The following is an 8,862-nucleotide window of genomic DNA, read 5'->3' on the forward strand; positions in this document are numbered from 1 at the left end:
CGGCCGTCACCACCAAGCTGCGATGTCCCAACTGCCCTTACGCAAAGCCTAGCACCCTTCCATGCAAGGCTTGTGGAACTTTGGTAGATGCAAGTGAGCCAGCATGGTCCGCTTTTGGGCCGCCACTGGGAAAACTGCTGGCTCAGGGCCTAATTATATAAAGCGGAGTTTATTCCCATCAGCACTGGAAGGGGAAAATAAATATGACTGGGGTGGCAAGAATCACTTATATATCACCGGCATGTATTTCACCATGAGTCAAGTCTGCTCAGAAAATACAGGGCTGAGGCTGTCAGGAGAAAATGAAACATGAACAAGATGCTGCTCCCATACAGATGTGCTTTCTCCTGCGCTGGCAAGACTAGCAGCAGTATCAGCGTTCTAGAGCCAGCAAAAGCAAACCCTGTTTGATGAGTCCAGAGTTTACAGAGATCAACTATGTAGTGCTATAAGCATGAAAAAGGACTATGCATAACAAAGGTTTGGGATCAGTTGCTATTGCAGACACACTCAAAATCTAAATACACTTTATGCTTCTGATCTTTGCCATCAAAACATTCAATAGCCAGGATGAAAAAAGTGAACAGTTTTGTTGGCAGGGTATATACTATGACTGGAACTAGATTAAAACTTTTTATCTGCAAAGGTAAATTTGATAACTGGCTTCCTCTAATGCCACAAAAAGTTACCTTGCTTAGGAGGCCAGTCCAGTTGCCATTTAAGTGAGAGAAAAAAGACTACTGACTTCAGTAAGAATTGGATTCAGATTTCAGAGATTTGCTCTGCAGAACTGAACACAAAACATATTATGACCAGGGATCCCAGTTTTCTCTGATTAAAAAAAAAAAGCCCCAATTTTTGGATTAAAAAAAGTAACTAAAATCCACATTTTTCCATGATCAAAATGAAACACCACTAATATGTATCCAAAATCCACATTTTTCCATGATTAAAACAAAACATATATATTAGTCATATTAGTAGTGTTTCATTTTAATCACAGAAAAATGTGGGGTTCAGATTACTTTTTTAATCTGAAAATTGCGGATTTTTTTTTTAATCAGAGAAAACCGGGATCCCTGGTTATAGTGCATGCAGGGAAGATTGCCTTACTACAAGTAAATTTCAGGTTAGACTTCCAGGCTACACTGTGGTCCCAACAGAGTTCAGGCTGCTTTGATAATTCAAGATAGATGCCACCCAAAGAAAGTAACATGGGAACAAGTCTCTTCCAGTAGAGATGTTTTCTTCTGTATCTTTAAGGTGTTGGAAATGTACAGTCCTTATCAATTCTTGTTTTCACTTAGCTTCTGTGGCTTCCAGGGCCTGGGAAAGAGTTGCAATACAAGACTGCCTCCCTTCGTCACTTTTCTTAAGATGAAGATAAGGATCGGGGCCAACAGTGCCTCAAGTCATTGTTTAGTGAGCAGAGTATCTCACTGTGGTTCCTGTGAGCTAGTCTCCATTAGTTGAACTCTGTGGAAATGCAGGTAGATGGTTTTCCATACCATCTCTTCTTACCAAGTAGATTTTACTTACTTCTACAGTTACATTGCCTTCACATGCTGATCCTCCCACTGCACCACTGCTTTGCTGTGGGCTTAGAGAAAAACAGAGGAACTACTAATGAATTTGAGTTGTTTACTTCCTTGGTTGTGGCACAGGTATCTCTACACCTCTACAGAATCCAACTTTTGCTTTAAAATAGCTCTTATGGCTCTGTAGCTAAGCACAGCTCCTATAGTGAGGCACATGCAACAGAGTCCTACAAAAACAGAATTAAGATAGAAAATTGTGATTGTATACCCTAGAAAAATGAACTCTCTTCTGATTCCAACAGTATTCTAGGTAGTCCCAAAAGGCAAAATAACGGTAAATGGCAGGAAAGCTGAAGTGCTGCCTTCTTTTATGCAAAAACCATGACCTTAATTTTAACAATATAAAATAAAATAGGAAGTCCTACTACAAAATCCAAGTTGATTTGTATTCCTATTTGGAAGCCACATAAGAGTCTAACATGCATGCATGCATACGTGCATGCACAGAGTTTAAACTAATCTGAACATTAAAAAAAACCTACAGGGAAAAAAAGAAATGATATTTTGCTCTAGAGGCATTGATACTGAATGAAGACTACAGCCTGATGTACTTTTATCAAAACAATTCTCCCTGGCATTGATTCAATATCATTAGCAATAACACTTTTTTAGTATGGTGAAACCCAGATCATTCATATCCAAATGCTTCCCAACTCGCTTAAATTCACCAGTCCACTGCGAGCAAGACAGAAGTAGGCAACTGTTTGCTGCAAGCTCACAATTGTTCATCTTTGCAGGAGGGATAGGCAAAGCTGACCCTAGGGGTGTGCAGGGCCCAGGGCATATCAGCTTGTGGGGGGGGTGGCACGGCGAGTGGCCGGAGCGGAGAGCCAGCGGTGTACAGAGGGGTGGTGCCCTCAGCACATGCTAATGGTGCTGTCCACGGGGCCCGGGGCAGTCGCCCCAAGTCATGCCCCCCCACCCCACCCCAGGGACAGCTCTGGGGATAGGAAAGTAACCCTGCAAAGAATGTAGGTTCTACTACACAGACAAGCCCCCCCACAATGGCCACCAGCATTGTAGACTCTGCTTTACCTAACTCCACACAGCTAGATAATATAATGTCCAAAAGAGATTTGTCATCTGGAGAACTATCTATACTGAACACTTGCATCATTGCTGTCAGCCTAATGTAGACAAAGCCACATCTAGAGGGTTGGGTCCAAGACTGAGAACCCGTAATACCTAGACTCAAATTTCAATTCCAGTGAACAGCAGCCAAATTATGACTGAGGTGGGGGGCCAAATTCTTGGGACCAAATTCCTCAGCTGAGGTGACATAAATCTAGACTAATGTATTTGACTGGCTACAGGGGTGGGGAAATGGGCATTTCAGTGAGGATCTCACAAAAATGTGATTTCCTCCACGCTGGCAGTGACTCTGTGAAATTTATGGTGCTTATAAACTGATACTGCTGGCTAGGACAGAAAAAATGGTTTCTAAGTTAGAGTATACCATTCATTCAAGAGTTTTGTGGGCTGACAGCACTTCTGATCTAAGAGATAATGCTAAAATTAGAAAAATGACTGAGTATTTCGAATTATAGGGAAGGGAAGAATTGAGAGGAAAAATAGTACATAAACAAGTGAATAAAATAAAACACACACAAGCAGTGGTCTTTGGCTACTATCTGGGAATATTTCCTTGCAATATTGAAAACAGGTTTTCATTCTCCAAAATATGTTTATAACTGTTATTTTCAAAAAAAGTGACTCTAAGTTAATCATAGACACACAAGAATTCCTTCAACGATTCTAAACTAGTTGCCTGATGCAGTGGATAGTGCTGGATTAGGAGTCAAGAAACTAGTTATTCTTTTCTGGGTCAGCCACTGATTTACTCTGCAGTTCCCATCAGTCAACATACCTAAATTTCCTCATCTATATCATGGAGATTATGAGATTGAACCAGTTCTGTATAGTTCCAGAAAATTTGTAGATTACCTGACCTAAATATTACTCTTGAAGAGAAATGTATGAAAACAGCCATAAGAAAATATATGTCCCTGAAGCAGAAGTTAAGAAAATAAAAATAGGCCTTGAAGCAATTTAGAACAAAGTAAAGAGTTCAGAGTCATAAAAATCTTTTTCAAAGGACAGACCCTTTCCTTATTTAGCAGTTAAAAAAAAAAAACAACCCAAATATTTCAGAAGTGGAGCAAAAGATCAAGGATATTATAATAGACTGGAGAAGAATCCAAATTGCATCATGGGCTATAAAAGAAAAGGGTTAGGTTTAGCTAAATCTATCTGAAGTAACTAGACTTCTGGGTCATTTTCATCAGGGACTGTATTTCATCTCAGAAAAACCTATGGATATTCCTAAAAAATAAAGAGCACCTTGCTGAAGTCTATGATTGGTTTTTAATTTCAGAAAAAGATAAACCTATTTCAGCTTTCCATTTGGGCAAGGTCCGAGCTCCCACTGCATGAACAATTAGTTTGTTTTTTGTTTTGTATTTTAATTACAATATAATGAGGAGGGGGGAGGAAAGAGTGTGGGATTTGCATGACCTATTTAGACAAGTTTTAGGCTTCTTTTAAAAGTTTGCCAACTTCCTTTCAAAAATAGAACTATAATTCATAATAAGAGAGAGACCAAAGGCTTTGTTCCTCCTATGGCCTAGTTTTACTTGTCTATGTTGACTGCCAAAATCTTGGACAGGATGTTACATACAGATTAGAAAAGCTTCTGCCAACTACTAAAAATTTAGGCACCGTGGATTTATTGCAAATTGGAGTTCTGCCATCAATAAATACACTGAGACTCGTTTATGGAAATTTCATTTACTTTTTCAAAAAACATAATACATTACACTCCTTATCAGACTGCGTGGGGAAAAATGCACCTTTCAGATTATCACATTTGCCCTCAATTAAAATACTGCATCATTGAGACGCTATAGGGCAGGAATTTGATTACATACCTTCCCGTTGAAGATGAGGGGCTGCAATAAATATACCTGCTGACATGCTTTGCTTTTTCAAAACAGCTTTCTAGCACTGACTAAGTTCACATTTTTATAGTAAAATGCTTATTATTTGGCTGGTATTCCAACCCAATGACTTTGGAACACCAAACAAAACAAAGCAGACGCGAGAAATGTAAAATGAAAGCTGTGGACAAAATAAACGCTAACTGGAATAACAAAAAGGCCAGTAATGTTCATGCAACCACAAATAACAACACATTCAAATGCACGCACACTGAAGAACATTAAAATACTTTATCATTCCCTTCTAAAGCTGCAAGACTCCCAGAGAAAAGCTTGATTCACATCTTTTCAAAATATTGTTCTGGCAGGAGGCACCCATCATTCCATCGCTAAAGGATGAAACCTCAGAGATTATTGATTCTGTATTATTTGAATTGACAAGAGCACTTCCCAATTCTTTTCATTCGTGAATCAATTCTATGGATAACAATATATTTAAGTGTTTATTTCATTTTTGTTTAAATAAAGTATCAACAGTTTAATATGAGGATAGATTTTAAAAAGCATATACGGTGCATCTAGACAAGCACAGCCATGCAGTATGTGGCACCACAAACACACCTGAAGCACCACATACCACGCAGTCAGATGTTTTCCATGCTGCAAAGGTGCGCTGCCCATGCATGTGCTGCTCCGGATTCTTTTTCCATGGGTTTTTTTGACCCTGTATATCCAGGATTTTAAAAAAAAACCCACAGGAAAAATAACCCAGAGCAGCACACACATGGGCAGCACGCGCTGATGAAAAGCAGAGCCAGGCCATCCAGAGCCATGCCGTGGCTGCCAGCCAGGCTCCACCCAGAAGAATCACTGCTCCTGCAGTCCCGGGAGATCCCCAGGACCTGAGGTAAAGCTGTTGGGGTCAGCACAATGCTGGCCCCAGCCTTCCCTACTGCCCCTGGGGTAACTTGCTGCATGCCAAAGTGTGCATGACATGGGCATTCCCCAGGGACAATTAGCTGCGGTGCAAAGTGTGCCACTGCTACTTGTCCCCCAGGAATCAAATGTCTGCGCTCATCTGGACACAGCCATAGAGTCTAAGTATCAACATTAGTTTTCAGATAAGAAAGCCTTTTGATGGAGTAGTAAGATAGAAGTCATCTTTTTTCAGCTGTTGTTGATAGCCATCAAGATTAATGCTAATACCAAACCTTATCTTCCAATACATACATTTTTAGTGCTTCCTCCACCCCACCCCCCAGAATCTCCAAATCCTTTGTTAAGTGTGTATCCAAATTTCATTCTGCCATCACCAAGACGCAGCTACAGCTCAGTTCAAACACAACAGCTGGTGTACCCAATGAAATTGCTTAGTGTTGCTGGTAAAGTGGAGTCTACTTCTACTAAAGGAACTTCAGAGTGAATTCAAGAAGCAGAATCTTATCCTAATTTTGAATTTGGCTATAACCTGTGGATTAAAAGTGGAAAAGTGTCATGTAAAGCACCTGACCATGAAGTCAAGGGTTTTCATTCATATATCTCTTCCAAAAGATGTTGGCCTTACTACCTCATGTTGGGTGGTGCTGAGGAATGCCACCATGAAAACATGCCCCATCCACTCACTGCCAAACCACCTGTATGTCCCAAAGACCAAAAAATTCTGTAGCCACTTTTTGATGCATGTCTAGGCGTGCCTAGCACCACTTCCAAGCTAAGTCTTGGGCATGCCCATAAGAGCAATACTGGGCATGCCAAATACTGCTCTAACTGCAGCTATATGACATTTTTCCACCACGCAGCACAGGCCTGGCAGAAGCAAGTGAGTGGGGTATGTTTTCATAGCAACGCTCGTTAGCTTTACCCAAAAGTGCCACATTAACGCCAGCAGCAGCTGTACTGTTCCGTAACGTGTGCTGGCATCAGTCTATCAATGAATCAACAATAGCCTTTCCTGAAGCAGCCAAGATTTTCTTTGGAAGCTTCTCATTTTTCACACACTGACAAAGCTCACATCTGCTTATGAAATACAATGAAATTATAGCCACACTCCATTGCTGCAGGATTTAAGTCATAACTAAGCCCCTTTGTTCCTATGCCAAATGATATTGGGACCCCGCTTGGTACTAATGAAGGCAGCAATGGAGTTGCAACAGCAAATCCTACTTCATTGTTTAAAAACATTAATTAAATTAGCCAAGCAAATTATCCTGTCTGAAGAGGACACTAAAGTCGTTAACACAAAAAAGGTTTAAGGCAATAATTAAACTACCCAGAAGAAGTATGCTTTGGTATAGTAAAAGGGAAGACCTGCTTCAGGGTCCTGAGGGTAAGACATTAAATTTTAACTTATAAGGTTTAAACTATTCCACAGGGAAGAATTTGTACCTTCTTCTGACCCCTGTGGGAGAATGTATCCTGTTCAACATCCTTCAACTAGTCTGGCCAGGCTTATGCTCATCTGACTAAATGAACAAAAGCAGCAGCTTTTTTGGAGTATTGGGTTCAGTGCCTCCCCCAAGCCAGAGTCCTATTAAATGTGTTCTCTCCCAGCTCTGCGACCCTAGGAGGCATCCTGCAAGGCATGATAAAGTACAGAAAAAGAAAGTTGACTTTCAAAGTGTTGAAAGATAAAAGAATTGTGGGTAATCACCTAACAAGAAAAACATGCCGGAAGCACTCAAGTAAGTATTTGCAAATAAGTTTATCCTGGGTAAATATATGTATTTCCAAGGTTACTGTATCCATCTACAGTTTATTCCTAGAATACTTGTGACTGAAAATAGATACATTTTTCTTACTTTATTTGATGAACTCAAGATCCAAATTAAAACAATGAAAGACAGAGCTTTGTGGTGGAACAGGGTATCAGAATGCTCTCGTAGAACAGCAAGTTTTGGTTCACTTGAGTTAAATTATTAATAAAAGCAAAAAAGTGTAGATACTGAAAAAAACTTTGTAGAAGGTTATGATACCTATACAGAATGAACCACTCAGATTTGGTTTTTGAAAAAGAAGCAGGTACAAGGTTTGGAATGTTAGTGGTTTAGGATTTGCTCAAATATGAATCTAGATCTGATCTTGCTTCCACTAATCTTTCAAATAATCTAACATTTACATGCAAACTTCTTGAATAATTTAAAATGAAACTGTAATTGCATTGTCTTGTTACAAGAAATCAGAGGTCTCACATATGTTTGAAAATCAATGATGTCTATTGCTGATGACAGTTAAACTGGATGTAATGAAATAATTTAGTTTCGCTTTTCATTTCTTAAAAAAATATTATATCACAAGAATCTTAATGGTTTGTGTTAGCTGTCAACTCAGTCAGGGCTCAGGGCAAACCATACCTCACAAGGTGATCTGCAACTCTGGGCTGAATCAGTGGGGCTTTATTTAAATTTTCCTGTGGGCCAAAGCCTTCTTTTTGAATAAGACATGATGTTTCATCTTTTCCATATACTAAAAATACAATGTGTGATTTAGGGCTTGAGATTTACTACATTTGCTCAGTAGGCTCCACTTCTGGATTAGGGCCTCAGCATGTTACTTCAAGACACATGGCTTAAAAAAAAAAGTAAGATGGCAGTCCAACAGATGAGGTTTTTTACTAGTCATCCCTTCCAAAACAGGAAACCCTTCCTGGGTCTCTTCTCAGAACTCAGCTTATACTTAAAACAGGATCAATCCAAGCATTAGTTACTGACAAAGACATCTTTGAGGACCTCAAGTCTCTAACTTCCTGTGCCCCAAATTTAAAGGAAGACATGTCATCATCCCTCACATCTCAATAGAAGTGTTAGGTGGCATCATGAGGGAGTGGCTTTGACCTGTCCGCTCAGGTACAAGAGCCTTCTCTGAGCAAGGTAAGGTTCTAGGAGCTAGGAACAGGTCTGGCAGAGGAACTAAGGAGAATCTAGTGTGAAGAAGTGAACTTGTTACCTGTTGTACCATTAAGTGGAGGGGCAATAACCAAAGCCTTAATGGGTTGATCCACGATAAAAGATCTCCCCCTCCTCCGACCCAAAAGGGAAGGTTAAGTAAATAAAATATGAAGGAAAATGAGTCTCATTATTAGCCAAAAGTCAGGTTTGAAGATACAGCCATTAAAGCAAGTTAAAGAGCAAAGTACTCTGGTTTCACTTGAGGAAGGTGTTGGATAAAAAGGAAAAAAAAAAATCTAAATTGCCTTGGCTTAAAAAGGCCAGGATTTTACCTATAAGGTGTGGATCTTGATGCTTAGATCAGGGCTTGACAACCAGGGGTACGCATACCCCCAGGGGTACTTAAAAAGTCTTTGGGGGTACACAGGGGCAGGCAGGGATGGA

General features: G+C 40.0%; 1 long non-coding RNA gene across 1 annotated transcript; it reads right to left on the minus strand.

The window, feature by feature from the left end:
* Positions 1 to 1,059: 1,059 nt before the first annotated feature.
* On the minus strand, positions 1,060 to 5,247 carry LOC109320111. Its single transcript, XR_002103718.1, has 2 exons — positions 4,526 to 5,247; positions 1,060 to 1,765 (listed from the first exon to the last, which is right to left on the minus strand). It is a non-coding gene; the product is annotated as an uncharacterized LOC109320111 (long non-coding RNA).
* Positions 5,248 to 8,862: the final 3,615 nt, after the last annotated feature.

The sequence above is a fragment of the Crocodylus porosus genome, unplaced genomic scaffold (assembly GCF_001723895.1).
Source record: "Crocodylus porosus isolate Cpor-Errol unplaced genomic scaffold, CroPor_comp1, whole genome shotgun sequence".
NCBI lineage: Eukaryota > Metazoa > Chordata > Crocodylia > Crocodylidae > Crocodylus > Crocodylus porosus.